Source organism: Aedes albopictus, chromosome 3 (genome assembly GCF_035046485.1).
Source record: "Aedes albopictus strain Foshan chromosome 3, AalbF5, whole genome shotgun sequence".
Classification (NCBI taxonomy): Eukaryota; Metazoa; Arthropoda; class Insecta; order Diptera; family Culicidae; genus Aedes; species Aedes albopictus.
The window spans coordinates 382,767,709-382,791,930 of NC_085138.1; the positions used below are offsets into that span (position 1 = coordinate 382,767,709).

Genomic DNA, 24,222 nt, shown 5'->3' on the forward strand with positions numbered 1-24,222 from the left:
TAATGGATTAAGCTAGTGACGGACAACATGCTTAGTATGTATCAGTATTCCTTTCAAACTACAATCTTGCCTTTCTTAGATCAGTTGAAAATGTGTCAGATTACAGAAACCAGACCGTGTGGTACAAATTCAGTTCAGATTGAAGAAATACATGCAATAAGTAATCAGTTTTTTGTTAAAAACACAAAATACTTTCATCCATCTTCCCCTTATTGTTCATGTCGCGACGTCCTAATTAGGACAGAAAAAGCTTTCTCATCTTAATCTTCTATGAGCACTTCAATGTTTATTAACTTCATTGTGACTTGATTATGTTTGTATATCGTGTTGGAGGTTAAATTATAAAAACCTCACCGCGAAAAAGCTGCAGCCTTCAAAGAATAAAAAAATCCTCAACCCGATTGGGAACCCCTGCGTTAAGTGATTGGAAATGTGCAATACATGGGGTCTTGGAGCAAGTGTTGGGTGGTGTGTAGAAGCAAAACCGTTCAGTTTAATTGCCTTTTAATGTGTCTATCGAATTGCGGGTGCGCTTTGTGCTTGCTAATGAAATTGATGTTTCCCCATTCGATGGGAGACGGGGAGGCTCGTTAGGATGTTGGGAAGGATCGGGTCGTCGTCGGGGAGTTCATATGTAGATAGTGTTTTGCATGGGTCGTAAAAAGTGAGCGCTCTGTGCAGCCAGTTATGACAGAGCAGCAGTGTCAATTTTTGCATAAACGATTTATTGCTTAATCGATTTATGGGGTGTGCTGGTCTCGGTGGCACTTGGAATTGGGCGTGAGTTCTTGAATTGAGGATAATTATCGATTGTGACTATACAGTGGCAGTAACGTTAGTAAACGGTTTTATGTAGGTTATAAATAAATTGGCCTTAAGAATTGAATGCAATTGTATTTGGAAGTAAATTAGAATAATGGTTGTACATTAAGCCGTCCCTATTTTAGCAAAAGATGGAAATGTTAAAAGTTACATATTGCAAAGCGATCGTTCTAGCTAAAAAACCATAATGCCAAGTGCGTATTCAAGGCTAAGTGGTCCCCCGCGAGGCTTAAACTTCTCAAAAATTGTATGGGGTCACAAAATCGATATCTCTTTTCGTTTTTGAGTTATCGGACAAAGTATGGCTGATTTCCTCAGGGATCTAAAAAAAATGGCGAAAACGTTCATTTTTAGGTAGTTTTTCGTCAATAACGGTCTGGGACACCTAACCGGTACCCCAGGAAGGGACCAGGTATAAAAATGCTACAAACCCATACATGCGGCACATCGAACTGCGGCATTTATGATAACCTGATGAACGGTAAGCAGGAAAATAGTTTCAGACCGTATTTGAAGCGGTTGTGTTCTGGAACCGGTTCCGGGTGTCTCGTCAGAAGCGGTCAAATTTAAAAGTGAACCAAACTTATGCATGCGACACACCAAATCGCGGCTCGTTAGGTCACCTAATGAAGGGTTAAAAAGAGAATACATTCAGACCATATTTAACCATATTTAGAACAACCGGTAGTGCTCTGGAACCGGGTCCGGGTGTCCCACCACAAGAGACTAAAAGTAAAAGAGAACCAAACCCATGCATGTAGCACATGAAACCACGGCTTTTCGATAATCGTATGAACGGTTAACAGAAGACTACAGCTTTTTTGATAACCAGATGAACGGTTAGTGAGGAAAATAGTCTCAGACTATATTTGGGACAACCGGCAGTGTCCTGAGGGGCTGTCCATTTATTGCGTAAGGGAATTTTCACGATTTTTCGATTTTTGACACCCCGTCTCCCCTTTGTAAGATTTTCTGTATGAGAACCAAAATACTTTTGTATGACGCGTAAGATTTTTAAACCCCTCCTCCTCCATAAACCCTTACATAATTAATGGACAGCCCCCGAAGCCAATTGGTGTCCAGCTGGGAGTGGTCAAATGTAAAAGAGTACCAATACATGCAATACATCAAATCGCGACTTTTTCGACAACCTGATGATTAGTTAGCAATAAAAAAGTCACATACCATATTTGGGACAACCGGTAGTGTCGTGAAATCGGTTCCGAGTATCCCACCGAAAGTAGTCAATCGCAACAGTGAATCAAACCCATGCATGCAGCATATCATCTAGCGGCTTTTTCGATAATCTAACGAACGGTAAGCAGGAAAACAGTCCAAGACAATATCTGAACCGGTAGTGCTCCGGAACCACATCCGGGTGTCCCACCGAAAGTAGTCAAATATAAAAGTAAACCATCCCATGCATTCGAGGCATCAAACCGCGGCTTTTTATCTGATGAACGAATAGCAAGAAAATATGCAAGAAACAGACGTTACTAGGGACTAACAATAGGTTTTCGAAACCAGCGTTCGGTGCTTCACCGAAATTACGAAAGTTAACCAAACCAATGCAAGTGATAAATATATGTAAAGAATGAAAACTAAAGCGATTTATTCAAATCACACCGTTTCAGATTGCTGAGGTGCTAATATACAGAAGGATGGGCCATCGTTGTATGGGAAAATTAGGATTTAATCGCATCGCAAATTTGGATGCGATTGGTTACGCCCTCGAGCTCGAGCTCTGTAATGTGGTTGAAATATGAATGGGATCAGTGAAGAGAATTGTCAGACAAAATAGACACAAAACAAGCAACAAAGAAGACGCGGCGATTACTCTTTATCCCAACTGGTAACAGATAATGACATGATTCCGAAAATATTTGTTGCAGACAAAACTACAGCTGAATTTGTTGCGTACTTTTCAACTCGTGAATAATCAATTATTACCAACCCAGAGATGAGCCAGCCTAGGGCTGCAAATCTCTTAAATAAAGATAATAATAATAATAATAATTATTACCAACCTAAAATTTTTTTTTATCTGTTTTAACGAGATTTTTAGCCTAAAATAGAAACTTTTTGATGATACATCTTCAGTAGCGTTGCAGTGTTAACCGACTCGAAGTTACCGCTCGAAAATCACAATGCATGGCTTAAAAATCTCTAAACTCGTGGTGCACGATCTTTGTCCTATTCTGTTCAAGTTGGGACAAACCTATGTCGCAGTGGGTAGAATATCGCAACAAATTCAGGTTGCGACATTGTCGTTATTGTTGCGCGATGGTTGAATTTTGATTCACTGAATGGGATTTAATGTGGAAATTTCACTTGCTTCCATATTTTTGCCTTTCACGTACACCAAAGTGTGCGGTAAGGCCATATGTTTACTCATAAAACGAATTTTCGATAGAAGGCTCGGAGGGTCAAGTCACATGTACCAATAAACTCAGTCCAACGAATTGAGATGATGCCTGTATGTATATCTGTGCGCAAAATAAGTTTACTCATTTTTTAAGGCACTTCCCATTGGCCGATTTCTCAAATTATAGCTCGAATCGATCTGGAATGTTAACACATTGTTTGCTATTTAAAAAGGTCCGGATCGGTCAAGGTATCCACAGCTATGGCCATTTCAGTGATCCGGTCCAGCACCGGTGGAACTGGCTGTATATAAAACTGAACCAAGCCCCATCATGCTACTGCACATCAAACTGCGGAGATTTTTGTAACCTTAAGCATGGATGACGAATTTCGTGCGGAAATCAACACTGGAGATCAGAAGTTCCACGATGTTGGCCCAAAATTCAAAATGGCAGCCTAATATTCAAGATGGCGGTTACAATTTCAAGATGGCGACTGTTTAATAGCGTTTTAGGCTCTAAAACCATGCAATATGGTATATTTGGTATTGGGAAGGTGTCCGGAGTCCAAAAATGGCGACCATAATATCCAAGATGGCAGCCCAAAAACCAAGACGATGGCTCCAAATTCAAGATGGCAGCTGTTTAATGGAAGTTTAGGCTCTAAAATAATGAAATATGGATATATTTAATATGTAGAAGATGTTCGGTCTGGAGTCCAAAAGTGGCGAGCGGAATTTCCAAGATGGCTGTCTAATATCCAAGATGGCGGTCTAATATCCAAGATGGCAGGCAGCTCCAAATTCAGGACGGCGGTTGTTTAATGCAGCTTTAGGCTCTAAAACCATGCAATATAAATATATCTGGTATGAGGAAGAAGTCTGGAGTCCAAAAACGGTGCCAAGCTAGGTGCCAAGAATACCCAAGATGGTAGACTTGGATTCAAAATTCAAGATATTTTGCGGCTTTTTCTTAAGAGTTTGAGGCTCACACATCAAAAGCCAGGTAAACAATATGATTTCTGGTGTCTGGTCTGGGGGTGAAATAGATTTTTTTTTGATATTTATTCAGGTATGAAAGTGCGATATTTATTAACATGCCACAAATTTTTACTCCGAGATGGCTTCCTCACCAACTCAAAAACAGCAGAACAGCTGATAAGGATCGTATCTCAGGCGATGAACACATCAAAATGGGTAGGGAAGAAGAAGGTAATTTTTACCTTCATCAGAGTAATTACCATTTTGAATGCCGCCCATAAAGTGCGATCCAAGATCAAGATCATCTTTTGTCGTCTGACATCTGAAGCGAATGAGTTTCGTGATTGCGGAGGCTGACCATTCGGCAAACGGGAGTAGAGGAACATGGCCCAATACATACAATCGTTTCTTTATGTGATTTGATCACATACAAAATTTCTATAGATAAACGGTGTCAAAATAATGTTTGTATAAAGAATACCTCTAGAAACTAGGCAAGCAAACCGCCGGAAATTCTGTTGATTCCCCAACTAACATTGGCAACTTCCGGTTTTTCGTGCTTGCATTTGAGGTTTTCTGGTCATTTAGTTACACAGCGTAACAAAAATTTACTTTTTGTCTGTCTCAAGAGCAAACTTATATGTCTCCGAAGGATTTTGGGCCGCTGAATCCGAATCCGGGCTCAGATTTGCTCTAACACGTCACAATTTTGAGCTATACCTCAATTTATAGGGCAAAATATGCGATTTTGTGCTTTTTTGACAGCAAGTCATTAAGCAAGGAAATATTTTTTTAAGCCATCAAAAGGTTAATTGGTCAATTAACATCTAAATTAACGACACATGCAAAATATTTCGTTTTACCAAATCGAATTTGATAGTTTTAAGCGATTTATGTTAGGTACGATATTTCCCATACAAGTCACCCTCCAAAAGTTGCATGCAAGTTTTCATACTAACATAAAATGCTTAAATCTATCAAATTTGATTTGGTAAAACGAAATATTTTGCATGAGACGTTAATTTAGATATTAATTGACCAATTAACCTTTTGATTGCTTAAAACAAATATTTCCTAGCTTAATGGCTTGCTTTAAAAAAAGCCCAAAATCGCATATTTTGCCCTATAAATTGAGGTATAGATCAAAATTGTGACGTGTTAGAGCAAATCTGAGCCCGGATTCGGATTCAACGGCCCAAAATCATTCGGAGACACATAAGTTTGCTCTTGAGGCAAAAAAATGTTGCGCTGTGTTATTAGCCATGTGTTTCCATCGAGATAGAGAGACACATGGAGGCGCATGGTTGTTGATGTATATGCTGCCCATGTGAAGTGGCATCTTCCAACATGACAGATGACAGATTTTTGCACGACTTCTGTTTTAAGAACCAACTTATTGAAACGCTATTGAAAATGTGTCTGATACAAGCAAATATACTTTAGCCAATCAACTTACAAATGAGAGGCCCAGAATCAAAGGGGTGCAAGTGACCATTTAATCGATTTTGAGCTGAGCATATCATAAAATTCTTCAGATTTCAAGCTTTCAGGAACTTTTTTAAGATTGTTTCTACGATGTTTGGAAAAATTACAGTAAATCAGAAAAAATTTGGTTGATTTTTAAACTCCATACATTTTGTATGGGATGAAAAATTGGTCAAAAACTTTAAACCATATTTACTCGAAAGTGTGTTTTTGTCACTTATACCCCTTAGTAGTGAAGTTATTCGTCTACACGCAGTAGTAATGGATGACAACAATGTGAGTCTTGACGGGACAGAGGAATCGTGCCTAGTCTTGACTTTTACATGGAAGGTGCAAATGATAGTGTACATTTTGAAGAAAAAATGAATGATATTCCATTAGAAATTTTTCAAAAAATACTACAGGAGTCGACTCGTTGTTAAGCTATCTTTCAGTAGAACATTTGTAATTTTAACCAGTATCAGTACTGATACTACATAGCATTTGAGAAACGAGATCATTGAACTTTGAAGGCCAAATGTGTGTATGTCTTTATTTATATTTATAGGGTCATTCCAAACGTCTAGTCAATAATAATCCAAAAATGTAACAAAATACTATCTATTAGGTGGTCTTTCCCGGAATTGGCAGCTAATGTCTACCAATCGAGATGAGTTAGTGGTGTCGCACGATGACTGGACATAAAACATGGCTCGCACACAACAGTTCGGGAAATCATTGAACCGAAACCCAACCAAATGTTCCCACACGTGGCATGAACAAAAAAAAATGTTTATCAAGCGTCCGTATCGTAGCAACGACAACCAAACCGACACGTCCTTTCCTATGTAGGCTGAATGCTTGGACACCTGGGCAGGGCACATCAGTAGTGCAAGAAGCGCGAGCTTAACATGCTTTTTTCATAAACCCCCTTTAGGAAGCCTCGAAGGTACCGCCCGAGCAGAAGAGAATAACTACAGCATAATAAAATATATTATTTTGGCAAAATAACTGAGTAACGGAAAGAGTTATTTTTGTGTTATTAACATAACATATCATGTTATAAACTTGGCTGCCATAAGCGGCAAAATAACAAAAATCATAACAAAAAAATGTTCCTGGAAGACCAATTGAATGACACGTTTTGTTTGTTTCAATAACAACTTAATAATAGTGAATTTGTAAAATATTTCAAGAACAAATTTTGAAATTAACAAGTTATTGATAACAATTTCAAAGCAAAATGAGTTATAAGATCTTATAAGGTCTTAGCTAAGGTCCCTAGGAGGAAGGGGGGTTTTAGACAATGTGACAAGCAATGTGTTAAGTATAGGAAAACCCCAGGGCCCATATAGCCGAGGCGGTAAACGCACGGGTATTCAGCATGACCATGCTGAGGGTGACGGGTTCGATTCCCGGTCGGTCCAGGATCTTTTCGTAAAGGAAATTTCCTTAACTTCCTTGGGCATAGAGTATCTTCGTGCCTGCCACACGATATACACATGCAAAATGGTCATTGGCAGATGAAGCTCTCAGTTAAAAACTGTGGAAGTGCTCATTGAACACTAAGCTGAGAAGCAGGCTTTGTCCCATTGAGGACGTTACGCCAAGAAGAAGAAGGAAAACCCCGTAAGAAGTGGGGAGGGGGTCGATAATCTCCAATTTTAGCGTGAAATACTTAATGGATGCTTCCTACTGACACAGTTAGAATGTAATGTCGGAAAGAAGAGGAAGAGAAACTGACGAGAAAACATGATTTTCTCAACAGTTCCTTGCGAAATGCTGTGAACAACGGCAATCTCGCATGGTATAGTTTTGATTGCAAAACTTGTTTTTGTTGTATTATTGATAATTAATATTTGCAAAGTCCCAATAATTCAATAATAACTGAACTTGTTCTACAAAAAAAAACATGTTATTGAAATGTTATTTGAAGAAAATATATTAATAGTACGATCATAACAAAATAAGTTTGTCCTACAAAACATGATATGGAAAAGTAATGCCTCAACTTATTGATTAATAATAACAAACCAAGATATAAAAACAGATTTTGTGATTCTGTTGTTATCATTTTGATATTCTCCTTTAGTCGGGCGCTAACACTCCCACACCCCGGCACCGAATGAAACAAGTTGCGTTTCGTTTTAACTCATACCCTATAAGGCCGTTGAGGATAAATTTTGGGAACTTCATAAAACACACACAATTATAAATATTCATTCCTTGTCAAGCGGAGAAATGACTTATGACTTGGCAAACTGGAGTGGACTGCACCCGTTGTTGAGAGGTCCCTGTTTGACCATTTCCCTATCGGCACCTTTGAATCGGACGAATGGAAAGTGGAAAAAAATGTGGATTTGCTGAAAGCTTACATCATTGAGTCGCGCCACACCAAAAGGAGCCATTCGAAAAGCGATCTAGAGCCGTGCTGTGGCCTGGCAGTAGGTATCGTAAATCACAGTGGCAATTTCCGCTCTCTGCTGCATGATTATTGAGGTCGCGCACTTATGTTGGGATTGCCATTTTCCATGTTATATGTGTTGTATGGTTGATATCCAAGCTCTTTTGGTGAGATTTTGAAGAGGTCAAATCACATCACATTTCCAAGATACATATGGTTTATGTTCATAGCAATGTTCAATCTATGCACACCTCCATAATGTCATAAAATTGTGTTCGTGGCCTAACGTGACCTGGCTTCACAAATTACCACAAGGAAGGTTGTGTAAAAATTTGGTTAAGAAACTCTGTGAGGATAATACGAAATACTAGATATGCTGAAGCTTATAAAGAGCTTCTGGAACTTGAACACAGATCCCAATGAAATTTGCTTTCTTTCTTCAAATGAGTGTAACTAAATCGAGAATCGGGTTTGTTGGCGATTGAACATTATTAGTGTGCATGGTTAAATCAAAAGATCACATTTTCTAGTTTTGTTAGTCGAACAAGCAAAACAGTTTCAATTCCCGTCAATAAAATGACAGCTTGCCCGAAGAAATAAAAATATCCCATAAACATTTCACGTACAATTTTAGTCCAAGTGGATCAAAATGATGATATTCTAAATTTCGATTCATTTACAGGTAAGATTATGAAAAAATCCAATTTAACCTATAGTTCTGAAATTGGCAATTGAAAGCCTTTTCTATTGAGCTTACTATATATACATATTCTGATAATAGAAATAAGAATTAAAAATGTTTCTTATCTTCCATCGCATGGTATAATTTCGGTCGATTATCCTACATCTAGATCTGGCACCGGCGGAAGTAAAAATCACGTGCATCCCGGCATAACCACCATGGAACCCATAGATATACTTTTTTTCAGTTTTGCTGCCAGTTGATATAATGTTCGTATCAACCAACAACAACAGACATTCCACAAACACGTACCATCAGGTTTCGCCCAATATGTACATATTTACGTACATACCCCCTCTTCAGTGTAGATTGCACTTGTACATACGGTGATGGCTCCTTGGTACCTACGCGATAATAAACACTGACCTAGGACATTAATTTTAAACAGCAAACATTCGTTGCTTGCTGGATGGTGCGGTGGTGCTGTTATGGTTCTTCGCCATGTGCTAGTGGCACAGGGCAGGACAGTGTAAGCGGAAAAGCTGCAAATGGGAGGTGCGGGGTTGTTTATAGTACTGCCGATGGCGAATACGTCAGCTTCAGCATACACACAGTACACATATGTTACGAAGAAACAGTTTTTTCCACCCTTGAGTTTCCACTACCGTATGATATGCCGCAGTTTGGACTTGGCAATCATACAGCTTGCTTGCTGCTGAAATGGAACAAAAAGGCGTTAAAATTATTGTCGCCGTCTATCGATTGTCGGTCGGTCAGATGGCCTTTGAACTATGTAGGTATTTTTGATCGGGTCTAAAAATGTCTTGACGAATATTTAAATTGATTGCTCATATGAATATGAAACAGAATGAAACTATGGCGTAGTATCCTTAAAATACTTTTTTGTTCAGACTGCAGCAGATCATAACTGTCAATTCAATGACAGTGCCTGTTGTAAATTACATACCGGATTTTGTGTTCAGCAGGTGAAAATTTGGTGAGTGCGTTCAACTTTACACTGTAACTTGATTGCAATATTATCTGAAGTTTTGTAATACATTTTTCTGTATGAGTGCAAATGCTGCAGTACTCGCTTTTTCCTAAATACATATGGAATTCGGCCAAGTTCATTGGTCTGGAAATGATAATTGTTGCTTGTTTGCTCTCAATAGATGTTGAACAGTGCTTTGAATCCAGACCCAGATAGCTCGGGTCTGGAATGAATTTGCAGACACTACTTGACAGGGAATTTACTCCTCTGAAATACGACCCACAGAAATGGAAGAAGGTTTTGTTTCAAAACGCAGTTATGATTGGGATTTTTATTATTATTGTACGGGTTTGGGCCGAAGGGTTTCAAATTTTCATGATTTTTTTTTTCACAGGCAGGGTTTGCTGAAATTTTTGGAATGCACTTTTTTTGTTCTTGAGTTATGGCCAATTTTGTGAAAAAATGTTCAAATGTGCCATATAAGCCTTTTCTTTGAGAAATCATAACTCAAGAACGAAGCATTGTAGAAACAAAGTTTGTTTTTAAGAAAATGAAGGTAAGTTTTCTCAGAAATCAAAAAAAAAAATATGAAGTGGGAAAAGTTTTCCACACAATTTTCCACCGTTGAGAAAATTTATAACGAAAAGCCAGAAAAACTATGTCCGAAATCGCGGAAAGTTAAAAAAAATTTTTTTTGAGAAGAATTTCATAACTTTTAATCGCTGAAATTTTTGGAATGCACTTTTTCCGCTCCTGAGTTATAGCCAGTTTTGCGAAAAAAGACCATATAATACGAATATACTGTATATTCTACAGTTAATAGCAAACCTTTTTATGAGTTCGAACTCACCCCGTTAAGGGTGTAAAAGTTACAATTACAAATCAAAAAGTGGATCATTGGCTACAGAAAAATGTATGAATGAAGTAAGAAACCTTGTTATAGAGCAGAACCAAACCTAACGTCAAATAATCAGTGTGATATGGGAAATCGAAACACAACTGTCTTTGTATACGTTGGAATCTCTTTTTACTCCATGAACTGAGCGTAAGCAAACTTAGGAAAAGGCTTTAAAGAGTGGAAATGTTGTGCATAAATTGAGTCATTGCTTCGAATGATGGGTTTTAGTTCTCCAGAACAGGGTTTGCTCGTGGAGGTTTGAGATGGAGCCAAGGGTATCCAGGAGTTTCAGGGTAGCCTTAAAGGACGGGGTTCTATGGAGTTTCATGCTTGTTTTAGAAGGGCTTTGCAAGGGGATTTATGCTATTTCAGGGAGTTTCAGGTGCACGTGCTTTTCTGATGCATTACAGAGTGTTTTTTTTTGGGTTTCATGAGTATTTCAAAGGGTTTAAAGGTTAAGTTTAACCCCCGAGCGATCGCGCTGTTGTATTTTGTACAACACGTTGAAAAAATCTCGCTTTTTGTGCTCAGCATTAACGTGGTGCTGACGTAGGTAGTCAACCGCGCGAGTTACGGAAGGTTAAGGGGGTTCAGGGGCTGTCAAAGAATTGAGACTTCCTGAAACGCTTTCACCATTAGAATATCCCCGGAATGTTTCAGTAAACATGGCGAAGCCCCTGAAAAAATCCCTGAATTTCCGAGACTTACTAAAACGTCTCTGAAAACCTCCTAAAATCTTTTGCAATACCTCCGGAACTTCCTTGGAACCCCCCAGAAACTCCTTAACATTTCCTGAAACCTCAAACAAACTAGAAATTCCCTAAGGGCCCTTCATACTTATGAAGCCCCCTAACTCCCCTGAAACATCTGTTCGGATTCGCGACAAACACTTAACGCGGTGAACTGGGTTCGAATGAAAAAGATCGCGTTTTATTGCTCGCTGTTTTATTTTTACGGAATAACACGGTAGATGCTTCTTGGTTGGAAATTTGTATTTGACTAACTCTAGTTTCATTTCTGGCTGTCTTATATGTAGGTATAGGATCAGTGTAGAACATTCAGGTAGAAAACGAATATTGCCGAGCTTAAGGCCTTTTCGGCTGATCGTGGCTCACCTACTGATACGTGTGATAAGGAGATGGCAGAAATAATGTCCGAAAAAAGGGCAACTACTGCTGGACACTGAGTGATTCAAATTACTAGATCCCTAACAACATCTATGGAAGCTTTCTGAAATCCCTTAAGAGCCTGTCCAAGAACTACGTAGACTCTGAGAGGGGGATGGGGGCTCTGACCAAAGTCTATGGTCCATACAAATTTCCAAAATTTGGTATTGAAAAATATCCACAAGAGGGAGGTGTTGCCCGTGTAGTTTCCGGCTTAGAAGAGCACTGCGGACTACCTTTTCCGGGGGTAAAAGTCCACCAAACAAGTTACCCCAATCCAAGGTGACGATTCTGTTGGAAGAATGGTTAACGCGGTTTAGATATGCTCGATCTTTAATGGAGCCCGTAGCGAGGATATTTAGATTACCTTTTTGGGTTGCGTTTCGGAGAAGGATCTACCAAACCAAACCCTAGTCCTAACTGCTTTCAACTAGCGGAGCATCATATTTAAGTATTCAAAGGAAAACACTTTGTTTTTTTTTACGTTTCACACCTTGTTAAAAATGATAGCTCTCAGTTTTGGTGTCGCCGAGATGGATCTTCAAAACAAGGATAAATATTTTATTCGTGGTTCACTGGTTTGAGGCAGTAGGGACTAGGGTTCCGATCAAGGTTCCGATGCATGTTCAATATCGGTATAATTTCTTGATTTTTTCGTCAAGTGAACCGAGTTTGACTGAGAAATGAGCGTGTTAAATGCGCCTATCAATAAGAATCCTTCCTAGCGATTAAATTGAAAATGACTACTTTAACAAAACCGAATACTTTATAACATCTCAAAGGTGATAAAGTAATACGATATGACTATACAAAGGACATGGGATATACCATAATAAATCAAATATTGGTCGCAGTGGTTATGTTCCCAACAGAGAAAAGAAAGGAGAAGGGTTGAAGTCTGAGCTGTCTAAGGCCTAAGGCCTAAGGCCTCCTAAAACGACCCTGACAATCTCTGAGACCCCCTGAAACATGTCCAACACATTCCTGGGTACTCCTGAACACCCCTGGGAACCCCTAACCAGGGTACTTAATAGTCATCGGAGCTGAAGCATAATCACTGACGACAAAGGGTAAAAAAGTTTGCGTCACTGAGTCAACAGCTCTTCAATATTTTTCATCAAACACGGTCAGTTAGTTTGCTGGTCGTGACGAAAAAGTTTCGCTGTTTCTCTTTATTGGCATTTTCGTTAACTGGCTTGCACCGAACAGAGCAAGCAATCGAATAATCAGCCTCACGGGAAAAAAAAAATGCAAAAATGAAACACGCCTTCATTCGGAATCGAACCACAAACCTTCAGATTGGCAGCACATCAAGCATACCATCAGCGCTAATTCAACAGCCCCGAAAGACCGAAGATAAATCGTCAATATGAGCTTGTCTGGATCGCCTTTCGTCTGCAATCGGATGCCATGTGACGAAAACATGTTCGTTTTTCGTCATTGCAAGGGGAGACAAAAGAGAATGACGAAAACTATAGACGAGTGCACTGCCTGCTGAAAGTTCACTCGGTCAGCGAATTTTGACACCACTGTGGGGTCGACTCTCAACAACTTCTACCCAGCTAAAAGTTTGTTTAAGTTATTTCATCTAGTTCTCGTGATAAAATTGTTAAAATATGGGCTAGTGCATTAACTACAACATTTTTAATGAAAATTCATGTAAAAAAATGTAAAGCGCATTTCGGTTATGCATCTCTGAGTAGAAGTTATTGAGAGTCGACCCCGTGTGGTGTCAAAATTTTTCAGGCTCAGTGAACTCAATATTCGTCGTGGTTCCTTTTTCGGTCGCTGATGATGATGCAAGTGACGGAGTTTTGTTTGCTTACGAACTTTTTTAATCTATCGTCGTTGGTCGGTGACGAACAGGTGCCTGACATGCCCTGAGTTCCCCCGGAATTCTGGAAGTATTGAAAAACAGTTGCAAAAAACGTTTGAAATTCATTAAGGACATGCTCAGAAAATTTTTTTTTATTCTTAATCACTTAACCTAATTTTACAGCTCCTTTGTCCACTAGGGCACTACGTGAGCGATTCCAATTGGACGCTGCACTAACACATTGTACAGCGCCTAAATGTATACTATTCGAATTCAACTATATCGAACTGGTGCCTTGTGCTGCTTTCACTTTTCTACCCTGTCCACAGTAGAATGATGAGCACGATGATGCTGATGTGTGGCTATTGTTCCTTTTCCAGTCCAATTGGGGGTCGTCCATTATGAGTTGCGGTTCGCCGATATCCAAGTTTCCGGGTTCGTTGGAGCATATGCACCGAAGAGGGTCAAGTGTCAGCTGCTCTCGGGGGGAAGAGCAACTGACGAAAAATTGCAAGTGCCGGGGCTGGGATCGAACCCATGACCATCCGCTTATGAAGCGAACGTGTGGACCACTACGCCACGGGCCCCGACAAGCTTTGAAAATATGTTTGGAGAATTTCTGAAGTAACTCCAGGAATTTCATTGGGAACTTTTCGAGCATTTACTTTTAAATCTCTTCAAATTTTTTTTTTTCTTTTTATTTGAATTTAGTATTTTTTGTTCATTCTTCATTTACTACAAATTCTTACTTCTGAGATTTTTGGAGATCCGCTCTTTTTCTGCTGTTGTTTTCATTTGCTGGGTTGTTCCGAAAATCCGGTATTTTTCTTCACAACGTGTTACATTTCAATTTATATTTTTTTCTTAAATAAAATTCTAAAGAAAATATTATCAAACTCCTCCTAAGACTTCGTCGAGTCAAGTAGACTGAAGACGACCTTGCAGTTGAGGTCGAAATACGTGGCATGCAAACACTGAGTTCGAATAAAATGGAAAAATATTTAACTCGATTTGATTGTTATTATTATTTTTCTTTATTATTGAGATTTTCAGCCCTCGGCTGGTTTATCATCCTGAAATTGGTTCTGTTCGATATCTCCAGAAATTTTACAAATGAAAATTCCTTCATGAACGCACTCAGCAACAAATACTTTAAGAAACCGATGATGACTTCCATTGACTTTTTGTTGACTATTGTTGTAACGTCATCGTTATCCTAAATGTATTGAAACAGGAAAGAAATATTAGACTAGGTCAACATAGGTAATTTTAAAAATTAAAAAAAAAAGCTTTTTATGATCTAGCCTAGATTACCGTCTTGAACAGATGCTCATAATTTGGGTACAATTGCTTGTGTTCATACATTTTGCATTGCTATTGAAATTTGTAAATCCTCCTAGGGGGTTTAAATTTGTCGAGAACCTTTTTACCGTGATAGGACATTGCATTATTTATGCTGTTGCTTTACATGCCAATTGTTAAGCTCGATCAGACGTTCCGAGGGGTTTGACTATTATCGGAAGTGTCGGATCGCTTTGCGGTCTTCGAGAAAGTTTTTCAACACTTCTAAGGCAGACGCAACCAATCACATCCCAATTTTAAACCGTTGTTTTAGACGCTAAAAAAATGCTTCAATCAAATTTTAATTTCTCATACTACGTTGGTCCACCCTTTAAATATGGACATTAGAAGATCATCATCAACAAAGTTCAAACCTTCGACCACCTTCAATAGACCACATTCTACCGCCACTCCTGGGTTGATGTGATAATAAACAAACTCTGTCTAGACGACGAGACAATCGCGTCTAGACCGCGTCCTAAACCGTTCAGCAAAGCCTTAACTAAAAATCCAGACAACGAGCGCGGTCAAATGTCAATCACTTGACGTGCATCACTCCACTTCATCACCAAACGGGAACCATGCGATTCGGAAGTGACAGCGGATGTGACCTTCACGCGAAAGCGCGTCAATATGTACGCGGGGAAAGTTTGCGTGAATTGGAACTGCTAGACAGTAGTGTGTGAAAAAGTTAGGCCGCGTCATCGGAATGATGAATGAGCCGATTCAGAGCTCCTAGAGGAATGTTGTAGAAGAGGAACGCACACAATTTGTCAAATGGTTTGGTTTCTTGTAGGCTTAAGGCTGCTGCTTGGCGGCATCTGTTTGTTGGTTGAGCAATTGCCGGAATATGTACAAATCAGGCAGCATGGTAAAACTGATGATGAATTTTGAACCCATGCCCGTCTATCATGATACGAGAAATATCTTGGAGATTTTTTGAATACCTCCGCTTGATTGCATTGCTCTTCGTATTCGAAAAGTGAGATACTTTCCTTGCAATAGCATTCCGCTTGTTATGATTTGTTTACCCATTAGTCCTCATTTATCTTTTATTTCTATGGGCGGCTAAGGCTGCCATCGTATCCAGTCTAACACACATTTACACGTAGACTAATTGATGTGTACGTTCGTCATTGCAATGCCAGCGATGCCGACAACGTGCGACGAAGGAATATCGAGAGAATATGGGAAAGGCTAATTACGGAATTGACAGGACGGCTCTTTAGTGTAGCAGAAAAACCGGAGATCCAATGGGTGCTCCAACTCTTGGGAGTGCTCCAATGTAAGTGACAATCTCATAAATTTGTTCTATTCTTAGCCGGGCTGTCTACCACCGATTGTATCAACGTTTTGTACCAGACATACAAATTTGTTGTGGCAAGGTTGCGCCATACTATGTACACTATAGTAAGTACACGGGTAATATGTATGATTGCAGTAATAAATTGATTCTAACCTGACAAATGAAATACCCTTTGATGTTGATACTCTTGTGTGACTGTAACCCCTTGATATTGGGATAAATTTGTGTGTAAACTTAGCGCGTCGAGAAGGTCGATGCCAGGGTCCAATGCGCCACCTGTGAAGGAAAAGAAAGAAAAAAATAAATGTTAGTATTGTAAAATATGAGTATTTCCAGCAGATGTCAAGAACAACGTCAGATCGGAACGATATGCGGAATATTTATGCAACATTGAATGGCACGTGACACACAACTGCGCCTGTGTCCGCCTTATGCATCACTGATTTTAAAACAGCGCACAATTACCGTTAGCTCAATTGATCACGTTGACTATGCATTCATTGCTCTCAAGGATGTTATCAGGAGATTTTTGTCTTTTTTGTAGGGCAGTTGGTTCTTCTGAGAACAACCTTAAATGGCAGTTTATCAAAATCATTCGATAAAATGTCACAAAGAGAAAACATTTCCCCAAATCAAGCAAACTGACACTATTTGGCATCTCCATTATCCCGACATCTGATATCACATTATGCCCAGCATTCTGTCTCGGACTGTCCCAACATATATCGTGATCAAACGTCCAAAGGCGGCACTTTTTCCCTTCTCGAACAATAATCGTCTGCCGACCAACCGCCGCCACAGCATGATGGACCTGTCAGCGCTCTGACAAGCCGGATCAAGATTTACGGCCTGTGAAAATGGCATTTCCACGCGTGCCACAACGATTCTCGCTGCCACCCGAGACTCAAGCTTGAGCTCTCGAGCGAAATGATCTGCGATGTGGCAGTTACTGGGATCGACATCGACTCGTCGTCTCGTTGGCTAAACAACAGCGCGCGACACGACGATCGTTAATTTGGTGTGAAAATGACTGCACGCGCGTGGGAGACAGACTTTTGTGGAACATGAAGCGTCAATTGGGTTCTGGTTGGGGATCATCGCGTGGCTTTTCATCCATAGATAATGAGGACCGTTAAACATGGGGTCTTAAAATCTGCTGAATTGGGAAGCTTTGGTCACCGTGGTGTAATATGAGATGGTTAGAAATAATGATGATGGAGATGGCTAAGCAAATAGTTAAAATGGTTGTTTTATTGACATGGTAGCGACACTTCAATGTAGGCGTTGATTCGAATAAGTTATTGAATTTAATGTGACTAGATCACATCTGATATGAAAGTGATAATAAATTTTTGCTATATTTCCATTCAAATTATATTTTATGAGCAAGAGTCGAATACTTCAACACGAATGTTGAAAGACAAATCAATAAAAATAAAACTTCAAATGAAGTTGAACATAACAAATATTTGGCTAAAGATGCTGAATATGTGTTTCAATAAAAACCAAAGCATTTTAACGACAGACTGAACACCGAAAATTTGTCCATGTTTTATGGGCTATCAATTATGATAACATAAGTTTACAACACAGCACCTCAATGGCGACGTTGTAAGCATTGAAGGTGGCGTGGTAACAGATTTAGGAGTACGTGCGCAGGAGAAAATATTTCTAGCCACTAACCTCCAAGAGATTAAAGGGGAGGTTAGCCGGTTTAAAAACAACAAAGTCGCTGGAGCAGATCAACTATCAAGCGAGTTATCAAAATACGGTGGAAAAAAATAGGAGGAGGAAATTTTACCGGTGGAATGGATGGAAGGCATCGTGTGTCCCATCTATAAAAAAGGGCGACAAGTTGGATTGCAGGAACTGTCGCGCGATCACACTACGAAGCGCTGCCTACAAGATACTCTCTCAAATATTATGCCGCCGTCTATCACCGATTGCAAGAGAGTTCGTGAGGAAATATCAGGCTGGATTCATGGGTGAACGCGCTACAACGGACCAGATGTTCGCCATCCGCCAGGTGTTGCAGAAATGCCGCGAATTCAACGTGCCCACACATTACTTGTTCATCGATTTCAAATCGGCGTATGATACAATCGATCGAGATCAGCTATGGCAGATTATGCACGAATACGGATTCCCAGATAAACTTATACGATTGATCAAGGCGACGAAGGATCGAGTGATGTGTGTAGTTCGAGTAGCAGGGACACTCTCGAGTCCCTTCCAATCTCGCAGAGGATTACGGCAAGGTGATGGTATTTCGTGCTTTCTGTTCTACATTTCTTTAGAGGGTGTAATAAGGAGAGTAGGGATAAACAGAGGAGCGATTTTCACGAAGTCCATCCAGCTGCTGGGTTTCGCCGATGATATTGATATTATAGCTCGCAAATTTGAGTCGATGGCGGAAACGTACATCCGACTGAAGAGTTAAGCCATGCGAATCGGATTAATCATTAATATGTTGAAGACAAAGTACATGATGGTAAAGGGCTCGAGGGAGGAATCATCGCGCCCGCCACCACGAATTTCTATCAACGGTGATGAAATCGAGGCGGTTGAAAAATTCGTGTACTTGGGCTCACTGGTGACCGCCGACAACGACACCAGCAGAGAAATTCAGAGACGCATTGTGGCAGGAAATCGAGCTTACTTTGGACTCCGCAGAACTCTACGACCGAACAAACTTAGCCGTCACATGAAGTTAACTATCTACAAAACGCTGATTAGACCGGTAATCCTCTATGGGCACGAAACATGGACTCTACGTGCAGAGGACCAACGTACCCTTGAAGTTTTCGAACGGAAGGTTTTGCGCACCATCTACGGAGATGGAAGACGGGACTTGAGAAGGTGAATGAACCACGCGCTAATAATAAAAATGGTTTTCGAGAGCCATCCAAAAAGACTTGCTGCGCAGCGAGCTTGGAGGGTCGATCGAGTGGAGGACGGTTTGCGATCCTTCGCAGAGTGCTGAACTGGGCCCGTATGAAGTTGATCTTCAATATTAACTTCTTTTCTCGATCAGCCTAGATACCTGTGTAGTGTCGGTAGCGATTGTCTCATTTGGCTAAGAATAACACTACGGACCGCCTGTTCCAGTGGTAAGAGGTCACCAACAGGTGACCCCTAATTCATGGTGTGATGCAGTTTCATACTTACCGTGCCTAGGAAACGGAGCCTGTGGAGTACCAGGGCACCCTCCACAGTATGTTGCCCTTACTGGACCTTGTGTTTCTCCGAGACAATCGGCTGCCCGTCTTTAGTCTCACTTGAGGCTAAATAAGGGCGGGATTATGAAGATGCTGTTAATTTTCACCTATATGGTTTCGCATTATGCGATTTACACAGTGTATTCTGTGTATCCTCGCCTTTGGCGTTTTCCAATCGATACCGATCTGGTTTTGTTGCTGCTGTTCTTTGTTGTGCTGTTGTTGCGAAGAATTCAATCTTGCCTAGTTTGGGTAGTGGCTACGGTTAGGATAGCTCAGATCAATCTTCAGCATAAAAGAACAGCAACAATCAATCTTTGCAGACTTATGCAAAATGGTTCAGCCCAAGTGGCCTTGGTCCAAGAACCTTACTTCCGTAAGGGGAATTTCTATCTAGGAAACCTTGTGAACCCGGTGTTTGCTACTTTCAGTAAACATGAAATAGCAAACTCGCGCGTCATGCCTCGGGCCTGTGTGCTTGTCAATAACGCAATAGTTGCTACATTCATCACTGAACTAACCACCAGAGATGTATGTGCTATCACAATTGATGTATCTGTTGGAAACCTCAACAGGAAATACGTTTATTTTTTGGTTTATTTACCGCATGATGAACCATCCCCTACGGATGCTTTCAAACAAGTTATCGCATACTGAACTTCAAAAGGCCTTCCGCTTATTGTTGGCAGTGATGCTAATGCTCACCATATCATCTGGGGCAGCTCAGACATTAATTTGAGAGGCTCCAGTTTGATGGAGTACTTGAGTAGTACAGATCATAACTTAACTTAACATAGGCAACCGCCTAACCTTCATGGTATCTGCGAGAGAGGCAGTGCTAGACATAACGCTTTGCTCTAGTAGAATTAGTCACGAGCTGACCAATTGGCGTGTGTCAGATGAAGAATCGTTATCTGACCATCGCTACATCTTTTTTGAACATTTGAATGCTACTTCGCAAACATTGCGTTTCAGAAATCCCCGGTAAACAAACTGATTTGGTTGCGGCCAAATTTCATGGATACTCACCATTGATTGACACTTCAAGTTATTTAGATGATGCCGTTGATACTACAACGACCTTCATCATGGAAGATTTTGAAGAAGCATGCCCTCTACGGTCTGTGAAGATCACAAGAGGAACCCCTTGGTGGAATCTGATCTGGCGAAACTCAGGAAACAATGTAGAAAGAGTTGGAACAGACGACGTTAGTTAGTTAGTTAGTTTTTATTTTTAACCAAAATTTAGAAAGAGGGAAAAGCCCCTTTGAGTGATTTCTTTTACTCTCAATGAAATCGTTCTCAAAAAGGCACAAAACCTCTTTTTCTTTTCAAAAACATTTACAAAGGTAATATAACTTAAAATAAAGGCTCAAACGGCATTCGCCCATAGCAGAGCCAAATCTTGAATATGGGCCGAAAATCCTCCAAAGTCTTGAATGAACCACAATTTTCATCTACCACTGAGATATTTCTGAAACGAGAAATTTAAAAAAAAAAGAGTATCATACTATATACGAAATTTCATTTAAAAAACTACAAAGTATTTTCATCAAACGAAGATTTTTATTACCTAAAATATCACGAACAGATTCTGGAACCCTATGATTATCTATCCTAATATTGCTAATAAAATTAATTCTAGGTACAGAATATCTCCTACAATGGAAAACTATATGATCAATGTCCTCATAGGCTGAGCAAAAATCACACAAATTAGAATCTTTGATATCAATACGATATAAATGACTGTTACATATATAATGATTAGACAAAAGTCTTGATAATGTACAAATGAAGTTTCGTCCAACAAACATATTTTTAAACCATAAATTTTGGTTGACTGTAGGCCAAATGGAATGACACCAACGTCCCTTATCACTAGAATCCCATGAATTTTGCCAATTAACTAACGAATGATTTCTCAACTCTGTAAAATATTCAGATGAAGCAATTTGTCGACAATATTCAACAAACAGACGACGTTCGGCTGGTTCGGAGTCTTTCAGGTCGGCTCGCAAGGTCTACAGGAAAGCTCTCCGGTCTGCTGAACGATCCGGCTGGAAAAACCTTTGTACAAACGTTTCCAGCTTGAGTGAAGTCAGTCGGTTAAACAAAATCCTTGCGAAATCTAAGGATTTCCGGGTGAACGAACTTCGTTTGCCAAATGGCGATCTGACTTCCTCTGATGAGGAAGTTCTGGAATGCTTATTCAGCACACACTTCCCTGGATGTGTGGATATTACATCTTCGGATGAACCTGATGTCTTTTCTTGTAGTTACGATTCCCTGGCTTCGGCTCGGAGTATTGCAACTATAGAATCGATTGAGTGGGCACTTAATAGCTTTGCTCCTTTCAAATCTCCTGGGGCAGATGAGATTTATCCTATTTTGCTTCAGAAGGGATTTGATCATTTCAAACATGTTTTGAAAAAAATACTTGTTTGCAGTTTTGCTACAGGGTATATCCCCAAATCCTGGCGGGATATTACTGTCAAGTTTATTACGAAAGTGGGTCGTGCGTCGTATGAAGATGCAAAGAGTTTCAGACCTATCAGTTTGACCTCTTTTCTTCTGAAATGCTTAGAACGCATTGTGGATCATCACATCCGTGATGTTCACCTGGCCAACGTGCGTCTTCATGGGAACCAACATGCCTACCAATCTGGTAAGTCCACTGTGACTCTTTTACACAAGGTTGTTTACGATATCGAGAAAGCATTCGCTCAAAAGCAATCTCTTTTGGGTGTTTTCTTAGATATCGAGGGTGCCTTTGACAACGTGCCTTTCGATGCCATATTGGAAGCCGCACGGAGTCATGGTATATCTCTAATGATTTCCAATTGGATCCATCAAATGCTCAAAAACCAATATCTCTTCTCGACATTGCGTCTAGCAGAGATTAGGGAATTGAGTGTTTGTGGATGCCCCCAAGGGGGAGTCTTATCACCTCTTTTGTGGAATCTTGTAGCAGATACGCTATTGAGGCAACTCAATAATAGCGGTTTTCCTACTTATGGTTTTGCCGACGACTACCTAGCATTGTTAGTTGGTATGTGTATCACCACCCTTTTCGACCTGATGCAAAGCGCCCTTCAGGTAGTTGAGGGTTGGTGTCGCCAATATGGCCTTTCGGTTAATCCGAGTAAAACATCTACAGGTCGGACTCGATTATACGGGTGTTCAATTAACCGGGGACCTGATTATCCGGGGCTCGATTATCCGGCAAAAATGGCTCGATTATCCGGGGAAAAGTTTGTTTATGATTTGTTTACAAGATTTAAGATTATAATATGTCAAAAAATGTGATAAACATCAAATACAACACCTGAAAATTGGATTTAACCTATTTGAAAATTGTTTTTATTTTTTCACATTTTTTAGCTAAAATTTCATGTTCAAAAAACATGGTTATAATAATATCTGACGTTAAGTTTAGGCACTTCAACGTCATGTATGTTAGCTTCTATGTTTAACGAACAGTTTTTGATTGAAGAACATTAAACATAAAAGAAAAGAAGCATGGCTCGATTATCCGGGTGATTCGATTATCCGGGGTGAAATAATTTTGGAGTCACCCGGATAATCGAGTCCGACCTGTATTGTTCTTTTTACGGAAAGGCGAAACCGTAATGGCGTTCGACTTTTGCGTCTCTTTGATTCTGAAATCCATGTGACTGAACAGGTAAAGTACGTTGGAGTCATTCTTGATTCCAAGCTTTCCTGGACACCTCACATTGAGTTCAGAATCAAGAAAGCTTGTATGGCCTTTGGGTGATGCCGGCGAACCTTTGGTACAACTTGGGGTCTAAAACCCAAGTATATCAAATGGATCTACACAACTGTTGTTCGGCCAATATTGGCCTATGGATGTCTAGTGTGGTGGCAAAAGGGCGAAATGAGAACAGTACAATGAAAGTTAGACCATCTCCAAAGGATGTGCTTAATGGCGATGTCTGGAGCGTTCTCTTCAACTCTCACGGCAGCGCTCATCTCAAACAAGAAGCACTTTCTTGCACTTACCGGCTACGGTTACTCGGTCTTCTAAAGGAAACTCCTGTGAACCGCACATCAACACACACCTCGTTGTTTCCACTTTTGATGAATTGGGACAAAATTGTCCTCGCTCCAAGTGATCTTACAATTGCTTGTAATTTCCCATTTAGGACATTTCCCACGAAATTCCCTTCCCGGGAAGAGTGGACATCTGGATATCTGGAAAGAAGTATTTCAGACGGCATCGTATGTTACACTGATGGCTCCCTTCTCGAAGGTCGAGCAGGCGCTGATGTTTATTCTCGTGAGCTAAGGCTGTTCAGTCTTATTCACTTGGTAGACACTGCACCGTTTTTCAGGCCGAAATCTTTGCTCTTATGTGCGGAGTGTAATCAGCACTTCAGCAGCACGTAATGGGCAAAGTAATATACTTCTGTTCAGATAGCCAGGCTGATATTCAAGCACTTGCTCCAACTCCAGATCGACGATAGTTATCGCTTGCCGAACTCAAATCGAGGAGCTGAATTCAGCAAACGCTGTTCATCTTGTATGGGTGCCTGGCCATTCTTCCATCGCTGGAAATGAATTGGCTGATGAGTTAGCTCGCACTGAAGCATCACATGACTTCATTGGCCCTGGGCCAGCTATTCCGATATCGAAGTGTTGGGTAAAGCTTCAGATTCACACCTGGGCTGCTACTTAACACAGACAATACTGGAATAGTTTGGGGTCATGTCGTCAAACCAAATTGTATTGTACTGAGCCATCTCCAAGG

The 24,222-nt window shown here is 40.2% G+C and overlaps 1 protein-coding gene across 1 annotated transcript in view; it reads right to left on the bottom strand.

The window, feature by feature from the left end:
- Nucleotides 1-16,531, bottom strand: part of LOC109400785 (protein kinase C-binding protein NELL1) — a 101,140-nt gene extending 84,609 nt beyond the window's left edge. The window contains exon 1 of the mRNA XM_062855850.1: nucleotides 16,387-16,531. The gene's annotated coding sequence lies outside the window, so the exon portion shown is untranslated. The remainder of the gene's footprint in view (nucleotides 1-16,386) is intronic.
- Between the last annotated feature and the right edge of the window lie 7,691 nt (nucleotides 16,532-24,222).